Here is a 25,756-nt window from a genome sequence, read left to right as displayed (position 1 = left end):
TTTTGATGAAGGAAAGCAAACGTGATAAAAATGGTAGGAACAATCTGAAAATCACCGTAGAGTTGCCACTTCTTTATGTTTACTGTCAGTGTCGGTGTTTTCCTTGTGAGTGAGACGGACGTCACATCAAAGTTCCTTTTTCAGGCTCCTCCCCTGAAAAACACGTGCACCTAAAAATGACGTGAGACTGTTTAATTCACAGACTTCTTTGTGCAGATCAGGGGCAGGCAGACGATGACCCACAGGCTAAGTCGGCTCAGAGGCCGGGGTTGTTAGAGCCACGAGAAAGGACTGGATCGGACGTGTTTAAATCGTTCTGTCAGCACCGGCGTCATATTCCTGATTTTGCCTCGTGGCCGACAAAACCTAGAATACCTAATACGAAAAGGTTTGCTGACTCCTGGTGTAGGGGACAGACAACATAATTAGAATGTTTTGTTTCTAAGTGGCAAGTTGTGGTTAAACTTGTTATGCGTGGGCACCTGAGCCACGTGAGGAGAAGCGGAGGCCTCCCGCACAGCCCATGGCTCTCCGGCCCGTCTGGAATGAGCCAGTGGACATGGGTAAAATTTACAAAAAGATCTTTTCCTCACTATATGCGGAGAGCACTGGCCAGATTGCTTTCTCAGCTCAGGAAACGACTGTCCTGCCCCTGTTCCACTCCACCAGAGGCGAATACACTCAACACGAGCAATAAGACGTCCCTCTCCTAGGAACCCTGGTAGGACCACAGAGCCAGGCAGATCCTGTCTGAATCCGCACCAGCAAACCACTCAGCTCCTTCACTGACTTCAGTTAAGTCAAAAGTACCAAGACAAACTCCAAAACTCACATTTTGATCCACGTTAGTGTGTAGTGAAACAAAGTCCTCACCTGCGTCCCGTTTGAAACCATCGTGGTCCACGCGGATACTCCCTGGGTCTCGGCAGGGGAGGAGAGGCTGCGCACACTGTCCTTCCCCTGCTCGTGCTGTCCCCGTGGGTGTCGGTGGGGGGGGGGTCACTGTAGCAAGTCCCCTGTGAGGCTCCTGTCCCACCGCCTCCCACGGTCACTTTCTTAGTTTCAATTCAGTTTAGAGAAAATACCATGCAATACTCTGGTTGCTTTTAGTAAGCAGGCAGAGGGTGAAAATTGCCCAGTTTTCATCACACACGTTGTTGTTTTACCTACAAGGATTGTACGTGTGGTTTGTGGACCAGGCCCTTGTTTGCGACAGATCTTTCAAAGATGGTCCATGTAAGGACACAGGCGCTCACCTCTCCCCTCCTCAGACACCTCCCCCACTTGGCACTCACCCCCCCCTTGTATGCAGTGTTAGCCATCTTTGGCCTATGTGGACTTTTTTTTGTAAATTACAGTTTCCAGATGGCATTAAACTTTTTATATTACAAAATCTACCATGTAAAAAGAACTTCATATTTTTATTGAAATTGTTAAGGCACTTGGCCTTCCTTTGTGATTTCAGTGTCTATTAAAGCATGAGTTCCCTCGGTTTTAAGTGCCGTTATCTGAATCGCTTCCTGTACACATCCCACACTTTCTGGGTTTCTTCGAGCACACGGAACGGTTGTGTGTCATTAACAAGCAGTATGTCAGTCTGAAGTCTCCTGAGACATACACCCTAACCTCATGTTTGCTGGGAGGAAAGCTGGGGGTGCACACGGGCTTCGGCACCTCTGAGGCATGGGGCCCTGGGGTCGGTGGTGAATGACAGGACTGAATGCTTCTGATCTGTGATCACAGTTGGAGGACCAGAAAATTCCACAGTTGTGTAAGTGTGCTGATAAACAAAACCAGAGTTCATTACCACCAGATCCCTGTAACTAAAGAAGCTTCCAAAAGAAGTATTCCAGGAAGAAGGAAAACAATCCTCCGTGTAAAATCTGAGAGGCATGAAGGACTAGTGGACAGATGACTGAGTAAATGTGACTAAATTAAGAAAATATACTGATTGTATAAAAACAAACATCTCAGGGCACCTGGGTGGCTCAGTCGGTTAAGCATCTGACTTCGGCTCAGGTCATGGTCTGAAGGTCCTTGGATTGAGCCCATGTCTGTCTCTGCTCTCAGTGAGAAGCTGCTTCTCCCTCACCCTCTACCCCTACCCCCACCTGGGCTCTCTCTTTCTCTCTCAAATAAATAAAATCTTTAAAAACACCTAACATCTCATTGGAGTAGTAATAAAAAATTAAAATACTGGACAATAAAATGTAAAACTAGGAAGTTAAATTGTTATAGGCTGTTTAGGAAGAGAACAAAGAGTAGATTATTTGTTGTGAAAGTTAAATACATGAAAACACACAAATAGAAATAGAGGGTTATACCAAACTAGCTAGTGGAGGGGAAAAAAGTCGTTTTAAAAGTTTGGTTGATCTAAAGGAATAGAAAAAAGAGCAACAGAAACCATTTTTTAAAAGCAGGACAAATATTAAATGGCATAAAAGAAAGATTACTAGTAATTATAAATGTAATTTTAAAAAAATTTTTAAAGATTTTATTTATTTGACACAGAAAGATCACAAGTAGGCAGAGAGGCAGGCAGAGAGAGAGGGGAAGCAGACTCCCTGCTGAGCAGAGAGCCCGATTCGGGGCTCGATCCCAGAACCCTGAGACCATGACCTGAGCTGAAGGTAGAGGCTTAACCCACTGAGCCACCCAGACGCCCCCATATAAATGTAATTTTTTAAAAAAGATTATTTATTTAACAAAGACAGAGCAATAGAGGGAACACAAGAGGGGGGAGTGGGAGAGGGAGAAGCAGGCTTCCTGCCAAGCAGGGAGCCTGATGCGGGGCTTGATCCCAGGACCCTGGGATCATGACCTGAGCCAAAGGCAGATGCTTAACCAACTAAGCCACCCAGGCGCCCCAGTTATAAATGTAATTGAATGAACTAAACAAAAGAGAATGATGATGGCACTACGCCACATGCTCCTTAAAAAACGATATGCCTCTCCGGGGGTGGGGGGGACAAACAAACAAACAAACTTACCAAGCATAAGGCCCAATGGTTGACTACCAAAGGATCAACAAAATAGATAGAAAGTAAAAGGCACTAATAAAAACCAAGAAGACCCATTTTCTAATGTTAAAAAACCTTAGCAGAAGGGCAAAATTCTAAATTTTGTATGCAGCTAATCATATAATTTCAAAATTGATAAAGTAAAAATTGACAGAACTATGGGTTTGGAAGACTATACTATTATTATTACTATTATTATTTAACGATTTACTTACTTATTTTAGAGCGTGAGCAGATGGGGGAGGGGCAGACAATTCTAATGCAGGCTTCCTGCTGAGTGCAGAGCCCAACCTGGGGCTCCATCCCAGGACACTGAGATCATGACCTGAGCCAAGATCAAGAGTTGGCCACTTAACCGACTGAGCCACGCAGGCACCCCAAGACTATACTATTCTAATGGGAGAGCTCACCTTCCACTCTCAGTAATTGCCAGATGAAAGATGCCACGCAGTGAGCATACAGTAGATCTCAGCAGCTCAGCCAACAGGCTTGAGAAATGGAGCCGCAGAGAACCCGGCCCCTGACGGGAATCTACGTTCTTCCCAAGCACACGTGGGACATATGATGGAAACCAACCCTGTACAGGCCACGGAGCAATCCTCGGCAAATCCTGAGGAATCCGTTATCACAAAACAGTACAATTCAGTTAGCATGAATAACAAGGTGATAATGGAAGTTTCCAGTCACTTAGATATTTTAAAATGCATGACACAACACATGAACCGTAAAAGTGCTCCTAAGAGAAATGAGAAAATACTACAAATCCAAACTGGTAGATGCATCCAGAGCCACCCTGGGTGTTTGTGGGTTTTCCTTTATTAAAAATAAAAATGTTTCTTATTTAAGCCCAGAAATCCAAGCAGCAGTCCACAAATAATCACATTTTCACCCAATAAAGTACAATAGATAATTTTATTTCTGCTCCCATGCTTTCAGGAATATGTAAATTATAGCATAGCTTAAGAATAAAAGGAATCTAACATCCCATAAAAAACTAGTGAGATGCAGTTACAGTAGCATGGAAAAGAAAAACTTGTAGCCCTAAATGTTGATATTCACAGGTGGCATTCAAAATGCGTCCCTGCCGGAGCCCCAGCTGATAAGGAGGGGCGTCAGGCTAGGCAGCCCCAGTGGTGATGTGCGTGGGTGAATGTTAGGGAAGAGCAGCCACTGCGAGCTCCGTGACCCGCCCGGAAGCGATCAGAAGAGTAAATCCAGAAAGAAAAGAAGGGTGTAAGAAGAGTAAGAAACTGAAAAGCAATGCAGAAGATTGAGAAGGCAAAGCTTGCAAAAAAGATACAATATGCTCATTTCTAGGGACTGATCGTCTTATGGCAACATGTATCTGTGGGAGAGACAGAAAAAGGAAAAAAGAAAAAGTGGACATGGCTAGAAGTGCAGCAGAGATTACAAAACACTAGGAAAAATGTGGCAATATATGTGAAAATGCGAAGTGGCACCTAACACGGTTCAGGCACGCACATGTGGCTGAGGTGTCTAGAAATGTGGGGACCGACGGACGGGGACTGCAAGACGGTGGCGCCTCACTGGGGACAGGAGCCAAGGGAGCTCCGGCTGCGCGGCGGGCACCACACAGCTCTGCTGTTTCCGAAGCACACGCTCCTCCGTGAGGAATTTCAGGAGGAGTGAAAAGTACTATTACCAATGGTACAATAGGAAATCAGATTCTCTCAACTTTTAGGGAAAACATGAATAAAGAAGGAAAAGAAAAAAACAAACACCCAAAGGCTGGGAAGCTAAAATGGCAATCGTACCCCCGTGCCTTTCACCCAACTCTTCAAAATCACACAGGCCCAGACGGCTCACCCGTGTCCCAGCAACTCTCTGAGAGCCAGAACATCCCTTATCTTTTCAAATTATTTAAGAAAATATAAAAATAAGAAAAGATACTCAAATCATTTCATGATGGTATTCTTAGTTCTCAGATCAACAACAGATCATATAAGAAAAGGAAACGAAGGGCCATTTCATTTGTGAATCCAGACATAAACACCCTAAACAAAATACCGACCATTAGTCCCTGTGTTTTTAAAAGTAGGAAAACAAACTGAAAGTGGATCTTTGCATGAGTTCCTGGAGCATGAGGCTTTGCTGCCTGATGAACACACATACGGTGTTCCCGAGGTGCCAGAGCTCTGAGCCCAAGGGCATCTACAAACTCACTCAGATATGGACGACCGACAACCATTAGACGCCAGAGAGCTTGAGAGTTCTGAGAACTGGGGAGGCTGGAGTCTATGGTTCACACTGTAATTGGACAAGAAGCAAATCTGTTATACTCCTCCCACAAGAACAATGAAATATGTATGTCAATGGAAAGGAAATTCCTTTTTTTTTTTTTTTTTTTTAGCTGCGGGGAGGGGGCAGAAGTTAAGGGCAAGAGAGAGACTCTTTTTTTTTAAATATTTTATTTGTTTATTTGACAGAGAGAGAGATCACAAGCAGGCGGGGGGGGGCGGAAGCAGGCTCACAGCTGAGCAGAGAGCCCGATGTGGGGCTCAATCCCAGGACCCCAATATCATGACCTGCGCCGAAGACAAAGGCTGAACCCACTCAGCCGCCCGGGCGCCCCACCAAAGAGACTCTTAAGCAGACTCCATACTCACGCTCCAATGCGCCTAACATAGGGTTCAATCTCATGACCCTGAGGTCACGACCTGAGCTGAAACCAAGACTCGGACGCTTAACCGAATGAACCAGCTAGCCGCCCCAGTGTGAAGGGATTCGAAGCAGTTCGACCATTTCTTAAGAACTATATATCCTGTATTACTGCTGAAGTAGAAACCGATTTCAGTATGATCATCCACAGAGTGAATCTGAGCACCACACAAGGATTTATGAGCAGGACAGTGTGGTCCCTACTACCTTAGGAAACACAGTTTATGTTTTCTGTTCCTGCTACAAAGTCTGCACACCCAGCTGTGGAATATAAGATTAGATGATTCCTGGACCGGGAGAATGGCCCTTCATGAGGATGTGGTGATGTGCTCGGGGACCTCGGCTGACAGCTAATCCAAAGATGGGGACAAGCAGGGCTGCTTGTGGCCACTGTAGCTGCTTCTCAATATTCGTATTCTAAACATTTATTGTCACTTTGTTTTGTTGTTTTTAACCTCAGAATTTCTGGGCATGGAGTGCAGCTTGGTACCTTTCTCAGTTTAAAGCCTTCCTTACATGCACACTCACGGTGTCTAATAACACTAAATAATGGTAAACAGCAGGGAACTGACAGGCTAATGCTGCATCCACTCCAGCAAATGAGGTCGAAACATCTGGATCCAAACGCATTAAAGGGACAAGTTAGCATTAAGGAAACATTTTGCCTCTCAACTGAATTTGCATCCAATCTCAAGATATTTATTAAATTTGTAGCAACTGTGCATTTGGGCTTCAGAGAATAATAATATTCTTAAATATATAAATATTCTCAATATATTTATATGAAATAAAACGTTTTAAAATTCTAAAATAACTTTAAATCCCTGTGGCAGAACTCAAAAGTCTACCTTCTTCTCTAATTGGGACAGGTCAATGAATTTGAATTCTGATTTGCGTTGGCAGCATTTTGCCAGAAGTCGAATTTTCTTCATGAGCTTTCTGAAGTACAGTATTTTTTTTTAAGATTTTATTTATTTATTTGACAGAGAGAAATCACAAGTAGGCAGAAAGGCAGGCAGAGAAAGAGGGGGAAGCAGGATCCATGCTGAGCAGAGAGCCTGATGTGGGGCTCGATCCCAGGACCCTGGGATCATGACCTGAGCTGAAGGCAGGGGCTTAACCCACTGAGCCACCCAGGCGCCCCCCCAGCATTTTCTTTTTGAACCAAAAGCACAAAAGGAAATGAAAACTGATATGTAATTCAGGAAAGGCGATTTTTTAAAAAAATTTTTATTAACATATAATGTATTATTAGCCCCGGGGTACAGGTCTGTGAATCATCGGGCTTACACATTTCACAGCACTCACCATGGCACATACCTGCGTGATGTCCATAACCCAACCACACAGGAAAGACAATTCTTATCGATCATTTCAAAAGTCATTCATTCTACAAGTATTTGCTGAGGGTCTGTTGTGATAAACAGAATGTAGCCAATAAAAAATAAACAAAAAGTTAAAAGATATGTTTACAAGTCCGTAAAATAAAGCTTGTGTATGTCACTTAATTAGATACCGCTCTCTCCGGGATCATACGCAGAGCTTCAGGAGAAAATCCATGCAATCAGACTCCTTTTCTCAGGAATTCAGTCCAGGCCGAGATCAGGTCTTTGCGGCTGCAAGCAGAGGATGTAAACTGTGGTCCATGGGGCCAAGAGAGCCGTGTGCGCACAGCCAGAGTCACGGAGGTGCCAAAACTGAGTGAGCAGAGGAAGCCGGTGGTAGAGAAAGGAGAAAGGAACAGAAGCAAAGGCATTTTGGAAGCACAGGAAGTCCCTGAGGGAGCCGTGTTCCAGGCCACTCTACACTTCCACGTTCAGTTCCTTCCCATTTGGGGCAGCCTGAATGGGAGTCTTTTTCTTTTGATTTAATGGCCATATCTGTAGATGTTTGAACTTATGGCAGAATAAAAGTAGGAAGTGGAACAGGGAGGGAGGCTGTAGAGTCAGACGAACTGACAAACCGAAGACCGAGGTGACAGTAAAGGAGGTAAGATGTGCACCAAACAGAAGAACACACAAAATATGGAAGCCTGAGTCCATCCGGTACTTCTCGGTTCTGGACACGTGGATAGAAGTAAATAACAGAATCAATCAGAAGAGAAGTCCGTGTACCTTCCTATGACTCATGCTCACCTGCCCCCAGTTCTTGTCGGGGGAGAGCCACGGGGCCGCTCTCCTGGGCCAACAGCTCCACTAGCCAGACCCACTCTCACTTGCCTACCAGCAACGAGCGTGTCAGTGACCCCTGCTCTCCTGCACCGTCAGACTTCTCCTCCCAGATGAATCACTCCTATCAGCATGTTAACATGCTGTAATCTCTCCAGTTTAGCTCTGTATCCCCATCCAGTGAACACACCATTTCCTGCGTCTCTTTCAGAACCAAAAACTTCCTCCTTTTCGTCATTGTTGGTGTGGCCAATTCCACTCCTCCTCTTCTCTCTTGAACCACCCCCTTGAATCAAGACTTTGCTCTCAGGACAAGATCAACAGCTACAACCATGTTGCAAAATCTGTGGTCAATTCTTAGTCCTTTGTAATGCAGTACAAAGGATAGAGCATCACTTACAGGTAGTCTTAAAAGTCAAATCTGCATTTCATTAAGCTTTTAAATATATACCACTTTCAATTGACTGTTAAATACAGAGATTATTAGAATGTGTTACACAACATCATGAGAAAATGATGAGGTGACTCCAGAAGGTGGGGCCACCTGAGAGCTTTTCGCTACAACTCCCTGCAGTGAGGAAACCTGTGGTATCTGATACAGCAGCCACTAGACACGTGTAGCTCTTGAGCAACCAAAACATGGTGTGACTGAGAATCTGAATTTTCATCTTAATATAATAATTTATATGTACGCATAAACAAACCAATATTATAAAGAAAAAAATAGAGGCTAGGGAGCCTTCAAGAATAAAAGAATTTTAAGAGACATCACAACTGAGTGTAAATACAATCATAGCTCTGTAAACCAGCAAAAAACATCAGAAAATAAAACTTGTTCTGCTTACCATTACATCAATCAAGATAAAATAATCAATTAAAGCACACTGCACTGTCTAGGTATAAGAGGCATAGTTTAGAATATGTAAATTATACCTCAGTAAAGTTGATGAAAAAATAGATAAAATGTAACAAAAGAGAAGACATCTACATTGAAAACAACAAAACATCACTGAGAAAGAGTATAAACTGAGAGAGATACTATGTTCATGGCATAAATTGAGAGAGATACTATGTTCATGGATGAGATATTTAATAGAGTCTACATAATTGAAACCAAAGCATTGGCAGGAAAAAAATCGTAGCAGACTTTTTATCAGAAACTGACAAGTTACATCTAAAACTTATTGGCAATGCTAAGAATCTAGAAAAGTCAAAACAAACTTGAAGATGCTGACTTCAAAATTTACTTTAAAGCTATAGTAAATAAGACTGTGTGGTTTTGTCATATAAACTAGTAGATTAGTGGACAGAGTCAGAAATACATGAAGAGAAAAGAGCCCAGACATACACGGTCAACTAGTTTACAGTAGAGTGTCAAAGTAATCCAACCGGGAAAGAACAGTATTTTCAAAATATGGTACTGAAACAAATGCATATCATCTAGAAAAACAAACAACTACCTCAAACCATACTCAAAAATTAATTCAAAATGGATCATAAACCTAGATGTAAAGTGATACAACTTTGTACACAGGAGAATATCTTTGATCCTGAGTCAGGCAAACATTTCCTAAAACACAAAAAGCACTAACCATAAGAGAAAAAAAGTTAATAAATTAGAATCTATCAAAATTAAAGCTTTCTTCTCTTTAAGATACCACTAAGAAAATGAAAAGGCAAGTGCAGCCTAGAAGAAGATATTCATAATTTTTTGTGGTAAATTGACCTGACAAAAGACCTTTATCTGGGATCCTTTGCCTCGAGCAATGAAGGCAAAAGATGTCAACAGCACTTCACAAAGGAAGATAGACAAATGGCCAAAAGCACATGAAAATGTGCTCAACCATTAGTCCTCTGGGAATGCAAACTGCAACCAAAATGAAGAAATTCTTCCCACGTTTAGAATGGCTCCATTAAAAAGATCGGTCACACCAAATACTGGTGATCTACAGGACAAGCAGAACTCTCATACCTTGTTCGTGGGAGTGTAGAATGATACAACCACTTCGGGAAATTTTTCAGCAGTTTCTCATAGGACGTAATGTACACCCACCCAACCCCATGTCTAGGTATTTGCCCATGAGAAATGAAAAGAGATGCCCACAAAGAAACTCATACAAGAATGCTCACGGTTGCTTTAATCATAGCTGCCCCCACATGGAAGAAACCCAAGTGGCTATCAGCAGCTGCATGGATAAACCACTTGTGATACAGTCATACAACGGAATGCTCTATAAAAATAAGGAGGACTGAAATGAGGCACAAACCATGAGGTATTATCAGAAGCATTAACTTGAGCAAAAGTAGTCAAGCACAGGGTGCCTGCATGGCTCAGTGGGTTAAGCTTCTGCCTTAGGCTCAGGTCATGATCTCAGGGTCCTGGGATCGAGCCCCACATCGGGCTCTCTGCTCAGCGGGGAGCCTGCTTCCCCCTGCTCTCTGCCTGCCTCTCTGCCTACTTGTGATCTCTGTGTGTCAAATAAATAAAATCTTAAAAAAAATAGTCAAGCACAAATGAGGTCATACTTCGATTCCATTTATATGAAGTCCTAGGATAGTCAAAACCAACTTATGGTGATGACAAATCGAAAGACTGGTTGTCTGGGAGGAAAGGGGGATTGACTTGAAAAGGGCAAGACAGAACTTTCTCTACTGATGAAACTCTCATGTCTCGACGCAGTATGGATTACATGATTGTATACGTTTGTCAAAACTCGTCAAACTATGCCCTCAAAATGTATACATTTTATTGTGTGTAAATTACATAAAAAGCCCCAGAAGGAGTTTGGGTAGAAATTAACAGGCTGATTCTAAATTTTATATGGAAATCCAAAGGGGCCAAGAATATCCAAGGCAGTCTAGGAAAAGAACAAGACTGAAGAAGTTCTGCTGCCAGAAATGAAGCACTATTATAAAGCTGTAACAATGAAGACAATGTGGGATCGGTGCAAATACAGACAGATAAGTGAAACACCACAGGAAGTCCAGAAACAGACCCACACGCCTGATTTATGACAAAAATGACACCATAAATTGGTGGAGAGAGGATGGACTTTTCAGTAAATGGAGCTGGGTCAACTGGTATAAATATTTGCAAAAATTCCATCTTGACCTCTACATACCACACACCAATACCAGTTCTTGGTGGACTGTGCCACCAAATTTAAGAGGTCAAAGTAAAAGGCAGAAAATCCAGGGAAAACATTTAGAAGAAAACACAAGAGGGGTGCCTGGGTGGCTCAGTGGGTTAAGCCTCTGCCTTTGGCTCGGGTCATAATCTCAGGGTCCTGGGATCGAGCCCCACGTTGTGCTCTCTGCTCAGCGGGGAGTCTGCTCCCCCCTCGCTCTCTCTGTGTGCTGCTCTGCCTACTTGTGATCTGTGTCAAAAAAAAGAAAGAAAGAAAACACAAGAGACTCCCCACAATCTGAAGGTAGGCATGTGTTTCTCACACAGGATAGAAAAAGTAATAAGTGCAAAGGAAATGTTTGGTAAGTTGGACCATCAACGAGAGAACGCACGGATTCAACAGTGGTGCATTCACCCAACGGCACACCACACAGTGGCCAGAGCGGGCGACTCTCCCAAATACAAATAAGCCAGACAGAATACATACTGTACATTTCCATTTCTATAAAGTTCAAAAGATAGCAAATGGATGGTGTTAAAATTTAGGATATCGTTTACACTTATGGTGGGAGTGGGCTTGCTTACTCGCTTGGTAAGAATTCATCACGGTGTACAATGCTGATTTGTGTATTTTTCTGTGTTATACATCAACACGTATAAAGTTAAAAACAAAACAAAAACACCTGATTTTCTCCCCAGTCTTCTTCCCTTTGGAATCTTCTACATTTTAGTAAAATGGCAACCCTGTCCAGTTGTTAGGACAAAATCAACGAGGCTGTGCTCAGCTTTTCCCTTTCTCACACTCATCACACACAGTCCCCTGCAAACTGCTGGGCCCGACATCCTTGCCCCCCCACTGACGGCCCCCATCATCGATTGCCTGGACTCCTGTAATGGTCTCCTCACTGGTCTCTCCCAGGCCCACCGGCCTTCTTCCCTTCAAGCTGATCTACACATGCAGCCACAGCAACCACTGTAAAGCAGATGTTGGCTCACCTCACCTGTGTGTTCCAAAGCCTCCAAAGCCAAAGGCCTTCTAGAATGCCCACGAACTGCTCTGGGATCTGGCCCCAACACTCTCCTCCCTGCCCACATCACTCCAGCCAGAGACCTTCTTGCTGCTTCTTGCATGTGCCAAACACATTCCTACCCCAGAGCCTTTGCACTGGTCACCTTCTCTGATATGTACATGGCTGACTCACCACCCCCTTCAGCTTTCTGCTCTGGTGTCACTCCTCGGGGCCTTCCCTGACAACTTTAAGTTTTTAATTCCAATTAGTTAATACACCATTCTTTTTTACGGATGAACAATATTCCATTACACAGAACCACACACATATCACAACTTTACCCATTCATCAGTCGATGCACACTTGGGCTGCTTCCATATTTGGCCATTGCAGATAATGCTGCAAGGCAAGCATGCGGATAAAGGGGAACCCTCTTAGGCTGTTGGTGGGAATGCAAACTGGTGCAGCTACTCTGGAAAACAGTGTGGGGCGCCTGGGTGGCTCAGTGGGTTAAGCCTCTGCCTTCAGCTCAGGTCATGATCTCAGGGTCCTGGGATCAATTCCCGCATCGGGTTCTCTGCTCAGCGGGAAGCCTGCTTCCCCCTCTCTCTGCCTGCCTCTCTGCCTACTTGCGATCTGTCAAATAAATAGATAAAATCTTTAAAAAGGGGAAAAAAAACAGTGTGGAGGGTCCATAGAAAGTTAAATATAGAGCTACCTTGGGGTGCCTGGGTGGCTCAGCGGGTTAAAGCCTCTGCCTTCGGCTCAGGTCATGATCCCAGGGTCCTGGGATCGAGCCCTGCATCGGCGCTCTGCTCAGCAGGGAACCTGCTTCCTCCTCTCTCTCTCTGCCTGCCTCTCTGCCTGCTTGTGATCTGTGTCAAATAAATAAATAAAATCTTTAAAAAAAAAATAGAGCTACCTTACGATCCAGCAATCACACTACTGGGTATTCACCCAAAAAATACAACAACACTAATTTGAAGGGGTACATGCACCCCCACGTTTACAGCAGCATCATTTACGATTCCCTGGCAATGTTTTAAACCTCCCTTGCCATCGTGTTCAATCCCCTTTACTGCAGCTTTAGTTTTCATCATCGTTCTTCCTACTACAAGGTAATATATTAAATGATAATTAGTTAATATATTAGATAACAAATGATAATTAGATCATTGTCTGGTATCTCACTGTTGGAGTTACAAATATCAGAAACTAGAATAAACCCTCTATGGTGCTGGATGGAAACTGAAACCACTGATGTAAACTCATGGTTTACATCTACTTAGTGATGTATCTATCAACTGATGAATCAATCAATTGAAAGACATATATATTCCCTAGCTCTGACTGGCAGCAGCAATACCCTCATAGGAATGAAAACACCTAACATTCATATCCTGGCTTCCTTAATACTATTCTTCTCTCAAAGAAACCAGAGCTCCTTGGAAAACGGTTGATTTCAGGTTGATTTTCAGATGACACAGATGACAACTTTAGGGGCTTCCACTGGCCAGATCAAGTACAATTTGGGTATCAAAATAAATAATAATAGTAAGTCATAATCCATTAAATAAAATGGAAAACTGACTCCATACAAAAAGCACAAAAAATGAATAAACTGAAAGTTAATGAAGAATAAGATAGTTTCTATCTGTAGAAATATTTGGGAGTTTTGGGGCTTTCTTGTTTTTTTTTTCGTAAGATTTTCGTTATTACTCCTTACCATGTTTGTGCTCTCCTCTACCTTGGAACATAAGAAATATAATTGCTGTTTCAATGTCCTTGTTTAATTCTATCATCTGTGCCATTTCTTGTCAGTTTTGAACGAGCCTTCTCCTCATTAAGGGTTGTATTTTCCTCCTTTGCATCCTTGGTGATTATCAGTTAGATGCTGGACATTGTAATTTCTACACTGTAGTTGCTGGGGTTTTGGGGGGAGGATTTTCCCTGTAAATATTCTTGCACTTTGTCCTGGGACATCATTACATTACTTGGAAACAGTTTTATCTTATCAGGGCTTGCTTTTAATCTCCATTAAGTTAGGACCAGGGCAGCCTGTAGTCCAAGGCTAATTCAGCAACACCACTGAGGTAACCATCTTGGGAACTCTATCCAATGTGTGTATCATGAGGTGTCTCCACTCTGGCTGTTGGGAATGTGAACTATTCCTATTCCCATCCTTGTGAGCTCTACAAATTGTACTGCCTGTTCATTATGGTGGGGCTCTCCCCAGCCTCTTGTAGTTTCTCACAGACTTGTCAGAGTCTTGAGGAGAACTCTTTGCCTTTCTCCAGAACTGTTTTGCTCTCTCCTCTCTGCTACTCTGTTCTGGGAATTCTAGCCACACTGACCTCCCCACATTTTCAACCTCAACTCACAGAGACCACGAAGCTTGTATGAGTCCCCTTCCCTGTGATGAGGTCTGGAAACTCTCTCTAGGCAAGCACTTAGGGCAATCATGGGGCTCCCCTGATCTGAGGGGTCAATATCCAACTGTCCCACATAGTCTGTTAGATTTCTGTTATTTTTTAAGACTTCCGGGTAAGTTTGGACCCTGTTATTCGGTCACGGCTAGGAAGTGGATGTGGAGAATGGGGTATTTACTTTGTTTCAAAGGAACTCTCCACAAAATATTTCCCAATTACAAAGAGAAAAAGAGTAACTTTACATAGAGAAGCCTGGCAGACATCATTGTAATGAAGTGACCAAAACAAACATCATCAAAAATGGGAGAAAATGGAATCATTTTATAACAATGGTCCTTAACTGGATGTGCTGAGAAGATCGCATCTTTACTTCTGTGATATTCTTTCCAAACTCAAATCTAATCACAAGGCAACATCAGCCAAACCCAAACTGAAAGACATTCTACAACACAACTGACCTGTGAACTGTGTAAACATTTTAGGAATTAACTGGTAACAACTATGAAAGATGTTTATAGCCTATGACTCCACAATTTGATCCCTAAGTATATATTCTATAGAAACTGATACATGTGCACAAAAGAGACCTACCAGAACATGCATTTGGTATTATTACAGCAGAACGTGAAAATCAACTTAAGTACCAAGAGAATGATGAAATGCATAGCACTGGAAAAGAATAAACTAGAGCCACACATACCAACATGGGTAAACCCCCACCAACAATGATGAGTAAAAATAATCTATTACAGACAATGCGTGGGAATTATGACAGATTTATAGGGTGGGTACGGAGGAGGAAATATGATCTGGAACATGCCAGCAGTTTCGATTGTATTTATAATATTTCATTTCCTAGGATAGAGGGTACACATGGATTTTCATTAGGTTATTCTCTTTAAGACTGAAACTTTTTTATGGAAAATTGTTGCTAATCTAAGTTGGAAACATTTCCATCCAAAGAAGTTAAAATAAAACATTGCTAAAATGGTTCCATTTATCATGGGTTTTCTGGAAAATGTACTCACACAAGGAAGTTCAATGCAGGTGTTCTCAGATAACTTTCATCGGATTAAAAATAATTTCCAAACACCTGGCTAATTTTGACAGCAAGGTTATCAGTTTAATTTGGAACCCGCCCAAGTTGATAACTGTCCAGATTTTAATATATGACAAAGCTTTATTATAACTTAAAAGGCTGAGTGGGATGGCCGTTATCAAATGACACTGAAGAGTAATAGAATATAGGACATTGCCATGTGGCTACTTCATCAAAAAACATTAACTTACCAACCAAAAGCTTTATTTTTAATCAGGAGTCATGAACACACAGCAGATGAGTATACAGGATAAGAGAACATTCTGGAGTTTAAAGTTTCCTGTCAGAGGTAACATGGTAGGGTTGTTTTTTTCCTACTCTTTGGGCAAAAACAACTGAGTGAGAAGTGAAAAATTCCTCTGGGCTGGCCATATAGGCTTCAGAATGGTTATTTTCACTGTAATCTTTAAAAAAAGAAAAAAGACCCAGTAAAAGTGGTTATATGTACAAGTTCTGAAAATGCCAATGACTTCACAACTGAATAGACAGCAGATTGCTTTCTAAGGTCATCTCAATCCCCAACCCTCCGTACGCCATTCTTACCCAGATCCTAACACACAGAGAACTCCTCTGTAGCTTTCCAAACTTTCAGAATTTCAATCTCTCAGAAAGTTTTTCAAACTTTCAGAATTCACAGAAGGATGTTGCCATTTCTATAGAAGGATAGGTTTTGGATACATCATCCTGGCCACAAAACAGCACCTGGCATTTACCATATTCTGTTTGAAAAATAAGTTGCAAACAATGGCTTTTTTCTTTGAAAATTTGCCATCAAAGAATTCTTTTGAAAGAAAACCCACATGCAATAAGATTTGCATAATGCCGTCCATAAATCTTGAAAGATCTGTTTTTATGTGTATGTTAATTTGGATGTTCTTGTTAAATCACATGTGCACAAACACATATACATACACATACTCTTCTACTTCCGAGAAGAATTTTGTGAAGCTGTAAATAAAAGCACAGAATCAAATCCATCCACACAAAAGTAAGAGTCAAGTAATGAGGAAGGTGAAGGAAGAAAACGAGTTACACTAGAGGGTTTTATCAGGTGGTGGTCTGTGATCAGACACACGAAGCTCCCAAGGGCTCCCCTAAGTTGGGATGGTATAGAGCAGCAGACACAGCATGGCGCTCTTCTCACTGAGACACTGAGTCAACACTGGAAGAAACTGGCAATACTCTCCATGCTCAGAGACTTGGCTTGTGGCCCACACCCTGCTGCTTCTCAAGGCTTCCACCAGCAGCCCCAACAAGGGATGATCAGGTGACTCCTCTACCCAAAAGGCCAGAGCTCTTAACGTTGCTCTCTGTTACCTTTTCTTCAATTTCCCTCCATGACTAAGTTGGCCTTGGGAGGACTTCTAGAAAATGTGTCTGGGGAGTCCCTACATCCTTGAGACCACAGACAAGTTGCTAAGTCATTGAGAGGAAGTCTTGCCATAGCCAAGCTTTGCTGGTCCCGGCAGGGCACTAAGCACTGGACATTTGTCATGAGCTTGAGGATCAAAAGGTTACTGAACATTTCCCGCTTATTACTTTCTGGAGTTTCTGTTCTGACTTTTTCCTCTCTCCCTTGCTGTGCTCTGAACTCCAGGCAGAGGATTTTATGTTTATTGTAGAATGAACCGATAAAGGGAAATGGTGGAACTGGGAGGACTTTGTTAACGTGACTCATAAACTTTAATGGTTTATTATCCTGAAAGACATCCAATTACCACGGCTCTAATATCTTGCTAATCTTGTATTAAGTTTTTTTAAAGGGCAAAATGCCAATGAAAAGTATCTCTACTTTCCATTTTCTGAAAATTAAGCTGAACCTTAAAATGATATCACAAAAGTAAAATGTTTAACTCATCAGATTAGAGTATGGTTAACACATAAACATTTTCTTACTATTATTTTCCAGATTCACTTAGAATTCCCCTTTCAACACAGCATATCAGAATAATTTGCCAACAATATTTATCATGACTTACAGAAACATCAATATATTCTAAATTTCTTAATGTGAGAATCACCTTGGATTTGCTGGTCCACAGGTGACATAAAGCAGAAATGCTACTTATACATTTAAGTATAATTGAGAAATTTTTCCTCAGTTGATCATGAAAGAGAAATAACACTGCTCTTTGAAATAATAAGTGATTTTTTGTCAAATTACATTGATAAATGCATATGTAGAAAGATAAAATATAACCAAATCAAGAGGTTATCTCAAGTCTTATTTTTGTCAACTAATTCTGTATCTGTAATAATGTCTAAAAATTGACAACAGGGAAGTATTTTTCTGCACAACCAAGCACAAAGTTGTGGTTCCAGAGGTTGGATTTATCATAATGAGATGAAATAAATTTGGCATTTCCCTCAATATTCCCTAAGGGTAAAGAATGAGAAACTAAATTTCGAATTATTTCTAGGTTGTTTTTAACACAGTAAACTGACCCATAGAATTGGTACCCTCTACCAACACCTAACAAAAATTGTTTCTCATTCTGAAGAAGATATTATCTTCAAACCTTCCAAGTTTTGAGTTATAAACATCCAGACCCATTAAAGAAGAAAAACAAAAACATCTTCAGGTAGGAAAAATTTCACTAAGCTTCTATCTTATCAAACTGGAAGTCATGAAACCAGGTTTCATTTTCCACTAAAGATGGAACTTTGAGTGAAGGGAAATAGACTTTTTTCTTCTTTTTTTTTTATAAGATTTTATGTCTTTATTTGACAGAGAATGACAGCAGGAGAGGGAACACTAGCAGAGGGAGTGGGAGAGGGAGAAGCAGGCTTCCCGACGAGCAGAGAGCCTGATGCGGGGCTTGATCCGAGGACCCTGGGATCATGACCTGAGATGAAGGCAGACACTTAATGATTGAGCTACCCGGGAGCCCCTTAATCCTTTTTTTAAGTGGCAGAATTCATCAGCAAAACCATCTGGGCTGAGGCTTTTCTTTGTTGGATGACATTTAAATACTAATTCGATTTCTTAACTTGATATACATATATGCAGAGTTCCTATTTCTTCTTTAGTCAAGTTTTGTTTATTTAAGGATTTATTTATTCCATTGAAATTATCTAATTTCTGATGTTTAAGTTGTCCAATGTCCATTATGAACTTAAAGAAATTCATAATATTCTTTTTCAGTTCCTTTTAGGGTTCATAATCATGTCTCCTCTTTCAGTTTTCACTTTGGCAATTTGGGTCTTTTTTCTTGCTTAGTCTAGTTAAAGAATATATTTAAAAATCTTTTCAGAGAACTAATTTTTGGTTCCATTGATAGTCTTTTGTTATGTTTTCTATTTTATCTACTTCTGTTCTGAATTTTATTATTTCCTTCCTTTCAGTTACAGGAGATTGATTTGGTCTTCTGTGTCTAGCTTCAAGTGGAAGTTGAGCATATGAATTTCATAGCATATGAAGCTATGACCTTCCAAGCACTGCTTCTGCTGCATCTCATAAACTATTTTCATGTTGTGCATTCATTTTCAATTCAGTTCAAGATGTTTTATAGCCCTTGTGATTTCTTCAACTCATGGATTTAAGTGTAAAGTTTAAAATCCAAGTTCGGTTCCTGGGTGGCTCAGTTGGTTGGGCGTCTGCATTCAGCTGGGGTCCTGATCCCAGGGTCCTGATATTGAGCCCTGTATTGGGTTCCCTGCTCAGTGGGGAGTCTGCTTCTCCCTCTCTCTCTGCTCCTCCCCCTGCTTATGCTCTTTCTCTCTCAAATGAATAAATAAAATCTTAAAAAAAAATCCAAGTGTTCAAGGATTGCCCAAGTATCTATTGTTAATCTTTACATGTGATTGAAGAATGTAACTTTGTTTTCTGATTCTCTTGCACCTAATATAGGATTTAAATAATCTCAAACCTTTAAGCTTGTTGACAAAGCTCTATATGTACCTTCAAAGCACGTATATTCTGCTGTTGCTAGGTGGAGAGTTCTATATTTTTCAGTTAAACAGAGTTGGGACATTACTCAAGTTTTCTATATCCTTACTTTCTGTCTACCTTTTTTTATTAGAGTATTAGAGTATTGAAATCTCCATCTGTAATGGCTGAATTTGTCTCTTCTTCCTTTGAATTATTTTTGCTCCATATATTTTAGTGCTGTTATTGGATGCATTTATGGTTTTTAAATCTGAAGTTTTGTCCATCATTATGAAACATCTCTCCATTGTTTCTAGCAGCTTTTTAAAAAGTCTACTTGTCTGATATTAATGTAGTTCTTCCAGCTCCTTTGTGGTTACTGTCCTCATGGTACATATTTTTCTATCCTCGTATATTCGAGCTATTTGTATTTTTGAATTTAAAGCCTTTTCTATATAGTATATATTTTGGATCTTGTAGTTTGACACACTTTGCTTTTGGTTGGAATACTTACTCCATTCATACTGAATGTAATTACTGATATGGCTAGGTTTACATGTACCAATTTGTTATTTGTTTTCTATGACTCAACATTATGATTATTAATAGATACACAGACCCAACAGTATAAATAACCATGATTTACTTAATTAAATTCCCTATTTTAATTTGGGTTTTCAGTTTTTCACTCTTATAAATGTTGAGATATTAAATAACCTAATATATATTTCCTTGAAACAAATTTAAATGGAATTCCTAGGTTAAAGGTTTCGTACATATTACATATGGAAATATTTTAGTAAACTGCTTTCCAAAGAAGCCGATTCACTAATACTGCTACAAATAACTATTGAGGGAGCTTAGTTCATCAATCTTTTGCCCAAATTGGATTGTCTGCGTTCTTTCTTTTTAAAGTTTTTTTTTCCCCCCTTAAGATTTGAGAGAGCAACTGAGCAAGCACACGAGCTCTGGTGGGGGGAGGGGCAGAGGGAGGGAATCTCAAGCAGACTCCCCACTGAGTGCAGAGCCCATCGTGAGGGTCAATTTCACGACCCATGAGATCATGACCTGAGCCAAAATCACAAGGTGGATGCTTAACCAACTGACCCACCCAGGCACCCCGTCTAGGTTTTAAATCTTTATCTTGGCAATCTGATAATATTTTATTAATTTCTACCTCTTTATTAATGTACCTGATTTTTCTCTTTAAAAATTTCCAGTATGCTTCTAAGGGTCTAATCTATTCCAAAATTGTAAACATAAAAGCCTCATTAAACAAAACAAAACAAAACAAAACACCCCAGTTAATAATACACATGCTGAGGTGTTTAAAGGGGAAAGAACACGGATATCTGAAGTTTACTTTGAATTAAAAAACCTAGATTGAAGGAGGACTACATGTGATACAGCAAGAACACTGAAGGTTACTGGTAGAGTCTAGGTCTAGGCATATGAATGTTTACTCTAAAATTTCTCCAACTTTTCTGCATGCTTAAGAATCTTTCAAAATGGGGCACCTGGGTGGCTCAGTGGGTTAAGCCTCTGCCTTCAGCTCAGGTCATGATCTCAGGGTCCTGCGATCGAGCCCCGCATCGGGCTCTCTGCTCAGCAGGGAGCCTGTTTCCCTTCCTCTCTCTCTCTGCCTGCCTCTCTGCCTACTTGTGATCTCTGTCAAATAAATAAATAAAATCTTAAAAAAAAAAATCTTTCATAATAAAATGGTCGGGGGGCACATGGGTGGCTCAGTTGGTTAAGGATCTGCCTTTGGCTCAGATTGTGATCCTTGGATCCTGGGATCAAGTCCTGCCTTGGGCTCCCCACTCCACGGAGAGCCTGCTTCTCCCTCTGCCCCTTTCTTGGTCTCTGATGAATAAACAAACAAAACCTTAAAAAGAAAATGGTGGGGAAAAACCTACATATGCTTCTGGCATTTTAGTGGCTTTTTAATTCGATGCTCCTGCCAGAGATCCACAGTTTTATGTACTGCAGTACACTCTAGTATCTTACAGAGAAAGTCTTTTGCCTGCCTCATCTTCAAAAATTTCTAGGCTCTTCTCTTCTTGATGAACTTTTTTCAAGAGAGAATGGGAGAGAGAGAGACAGACGTGTGGCGGGGGCGGGGGGTGGTGGAGCAGAGGAGAGAGGGAAAGAGACTCTCATGCAGGCTCCATACCCAGTGCAGAGCCAACATGGGGCTCGAACTCATGACCCTGAGATCAAGAGTTGGATGCTTAACCCACTGAGCCACCAAGGTGCCCCTCTTCTGGATGAACTTTAAAATAAACTTATTAAACTAAAATACCTTGTTTTTTCTTAAAATAAACTGAAACTTCCACATAATGCAATTCCAAACAAATCAAAATGGGATTATGTACAAATATTTTAGGAAAGTGTTATAATACTGTTGTGCTATTAAAAATCTTCTCATTTCTTTTATTAAAATTCCATAATTTTCTTCTAATATTTGTACCTTTATTAAATTTATTTTTCCTAGGTTATTATAGTTCTGTTGCTATAGAAAGTGGGGTCTTTCCTTGTATTATATTTCTTACACTGTTAGTTCTGGTGTGTAGAATAACCGCTACTTTTTTTTTTTTTAATCTGCTTATATTTGGCTGTGTTAGTGCTCTTCGAGTTGATTCTTTCGGATTTTCAAAGTACCCATAAAATATTTGTGTTTTAATGATGCAATTGGATCTAAACAAGTGACAGGCAATAGAGACAGACAACAGGAGGAGGAAGTTAAGAGTTATATCATAGTATCAAGCTAATACTTAATGTTTAGGACCAGAAGCTTTGCTTCATTAGAACATATGGAAGACTAGTCAGAGAAGTAAATAGTTATACACAGAAAGGGACACATCGCTAAAAGCACTTTAATGAATAATTGCGAATGCTTTTATAGACACTGTGAGATGCTATTACATTAGTAATAACTGTATTATAGCTATTGCTGTTTTACTACACAATGTTATTTTCAGTATTTTAATCCTTCAAATCTAAAGCCAAAAATTCTAGTATTCGAAGTGTAAAGTATGCTTTGTGTTTACTTAGGAAGAAAACAGATGTTCTCCTGTCGCTAATTTATACATTTAAGACAATTTTAACTTAGGATGCCTGGGTGGCTCAGTCAGTTAAATGTCTGCTTAGGCTCAGGTCATGATCCCAGGGTCCTGGGATTGAGTCCTGCACTGGACTCCCTACTTGGCGGGGAATCTGCTTCTCCGTCTCCCTCTGCTCCTCCCCCTGGCTCATGCTTTCTCTCTCTCTCAATAAAAACCTTTAAAAAAGGACAAATTTGGGGTGCCTGGGTGGCTCAGTGGGTTAAGCTGCTGCCTTCAGCTCAGGTCATGATCTCAGAATCCTGGGATCGAGCCCCGCATTGGGCTCTCTGCTCAGCGGGGAGCCTGCTTCCTCCGCTCTCTCTGCCTGCCTCTCTGCCTGCTTGTGATCTCTCTGTCAAATAAATAAATAAAATCTTAAAAAAAAAAAAGGACAAATTTAATTTAAAAAGTTTCTGATTAGTACTGGGCACTATTTTGGAGGGCTTTGTCATTGTTCAACTAGATGGGACAACTCAAATGTTCATTTGGAAATAAAAAAGGTAGAAATATCTAGAAAAACTCTGCTGAGGAAGGAAAGAAAGAATGAAGGAACAGGGCACTGGCTATACCAAACAGTAAAAGCCTTAATTAAGAAAGTGTGGTTCCAGCACCTAATAGGCAGACAAATGAAACAAAGCTGAAAGAATGGAATTGGACTCTACTACATGGAAAGTTAATACATAGTGGAGGTAGCATTGCAAGTCACTAGGGCAGAAATAGGCAATTCAGTAAACCATATTAGGATAATGCATACTTAAAAAACTATACACCAGGATTCCATATGGAATCAGAGTTAAATGTAAAAAATGGAAAAATGCTTTACTAAAGACACTAGAAAAAATATGGCAAAGTTCTGTAATAACTTTAGACTGGGAAGGGCCATTTTTTAAAAAAAAGATTTTATTTATTTGAGAGAGAGAGAGAGAGAGAATGAGTAGTGGGGAGGGAGAGAGAGAGAGAGAAGCAGACTCCCTCCTGAACAGGGAGCCCAGTGGGGGTCTGGATCCCAGGACCCGGAGATCATGACCAGAGAAGAAGGCAGATGCCCAACCAAGTGAGCCACCCAGATGATCTTGGGTGAATCTTTTAACTAGATTCAAAATCCATAAACTGTGGAAGATATTTAACCTTATAAAAACAAAACAAAAAAACTATACAGAAAAAAAAGTCACAAAAGCAAACTCAAAATACAATAGACAAAGTGGGAAAAATAGTTATAATTCACATTGCAAAAGGCTAATACAGGAGACCGGCAACTTAAGAGAAAACTAACCAAAGGATAAAACTAAAATAAGATAATTTTGGTAAAAATCCAGAAACTTGATAACACATTTTGTTGGCAAGGGTGAGGGGAAATAGTCCTACTCACTCAACAGTGGTTAAGAGTGTAAATTGGTACAATCTGTACTGTGGCAATTTGCTAACACTACTCTTCAAAACTAAACATGTACCTTTCATTTTACCCTACAATTCTATTTCTTGGAATTTTCCCTAGATACCCTCCACACACATGAAGTGGTTTTGCCTTGCAGCATTGTAAGAGTAACAAAGTTAAAAATCTTAATGTCCACCAGAAGGGGACCAGTTACATAATAACTTATGTACTCAGTGGAATATACTCTGAAGCTGTTAATAGAACTTCTAGGCCAGTGGATAAAATAAATGCATGTGTAATTTTTTTAGAGAGTACCAAATTCCCCTACATAAGGGTTGTGCCATTATGTACTACCACCAGTTATGGGTGAGGTGCCTGTTTCTCCACAGCATCTCCAACAGTCTAATTTTTTGCTAAGCTAATAAGAAAGAAGTGACATTATAGTGTGGTTTTGATGGTTTTAAAATTCAAGGTTTTTTTGAGGTAGAATTTACAAACCATAACATTCACCTTCTTTGGTGTAGTTGGATCGGTTTTGTTAAACATGTTCACATGACTACCAACATAACCAAACTGCAGAATATTTTCATCACCCCAAACATTTCCCTCCTGTCCCATTCCACCACCCCCAGCCCCTGACAACCACAGATCTGATTTTCTAAATTTTTGCTTTTCCAGAATGTCACAGAAACGGAATCACAGCAGGTAGCCTTTGTGGCAGGCCTCTCTCACTTAGCATAATATCGGTATCAATAGCTTGTTCCTTTTCAATGCCAAGTGGTATCTCAGATTGTGGTGTCCATTTGAACTCCAGTTACTCTGAGTGGGGCTGAACATCTTTAAATACTATCAAAAGCCATTTTGACTCTCTTTCCTGTGAGCTGGATGTTCAAGCTTCTGCCCAGTCTTTTAGTGGGTTTCTGATCTCATTTTTTGAGAGCTCTTGTAGTTTAGTGAGATCAGCCCCTGTAACATAGGTTACAAATACCATTTCCCAATTTACTATTGACTTTACTTACAGTATTTTTGGTATGCAAATGCTCTTTAATTTTTATAGAGTCACAGTTATCAATCTTTTCTTTTATAGCTAGATTGAGCCAGAGTTAGAAAGTTTTTTTGACATCACCAGGTTATAAAGGAAAGTCACCTGTTTTTCCTTCTTCCAGCTCTTGTATGGTTTCATTTTTTACATTTATCTCCGACCTATTTGAACTTATTTTGGTGTGCAGTGTGAGGTTTAGATCCAATACCTTTTTCTCAAATTGTGATCCAGTGATCTCAACATCACTTACTAAAAACACCATCTTTGATTTGAGATGGCAAATCCATATACCAAGTCTCCAAGTTTATGGGTCTATTTTTGGAGTTTCTCTTTTGTCCCACCAATACATCTATACCGTTACCATCTCTTTTTGAATTGTAAAGGCTTTATGGTAAGGCTTTTTGGTAGGGCTAATCCACAATCCAATCACTACCTTTTTCAGGGATTTCCTCATTATTTTTGCTTATTATTGCTTATATGTATTTTATAAATAATTTTTGTTTCCTTGAAAAAAAAAACTTGTTATTTTTTAGGATTGTGGTTTTTTTTTTTTTTAACATGGAGAGAAACTGACATCTTTGTGATACTGAAACATCCTTCTAAAGAACACATACTATCTTTCCATTTGTTCAAGTCTACATTTGTGTATTTCAAGAATGTCATAAAGTTGTCTTCATGTAACTTTTAAACATTTCATTAACTTCATTCCTAAGTAGTCTCTGAAAATGAGAATTTCTCTTTCACTGGTCTAGGTGGTCCTTATATATATGAGAAGGTTACAGATTTTTGTGCATTAATTTGAAGAAAACATACTCTGAGCTATATAACTTACAGC

The 25,756-nt window shown here is 40.4% G+C and overlaps 1 long non-coding RNA gene across 1 annotated transcript; it reads left to right on the top strand.

Annotated features, from left to right (window-relative positions):
• Nucleotides 1-379: 379 nt before the first annotated feature.
• On the top strand, nt 380-21,553 carry LOC116882761. Its single transcript, XR_004385694.1, has 3 exons — nt 380-445; nt 7,108-7,112; nt 21,543-21,553. It is a non-coding gene; the product is annotated as an uncharacterized LOC116882761 (long non-coding RNA).
• The last annotated feature ends 4,203 nt before the right edge of the window (nt 21,554-25,756 follow it).

Source organism: Lontra canadensis, unplaced genomic scaffold, assembly GCF_010015895.1.
Source record: "Lontra canadensis isolate GAN:19392208 unplaced genomic scaffold, GSC_riverotter_1.0 scaffold87, whole genome shotgun sequence".
In the NCBI taxonomy this organism is placed as follows: domain Eukaryota; kingdom Metazoa; phylum Chordata; class Mammalia; order Carnivora; family Mustelidae; genus Lontra; species Lontra canadensis.
Note: the sequence above shows the minus strand (reverse complement) of the source record. Positions and strands in the feature narration are given on the sequence as shown.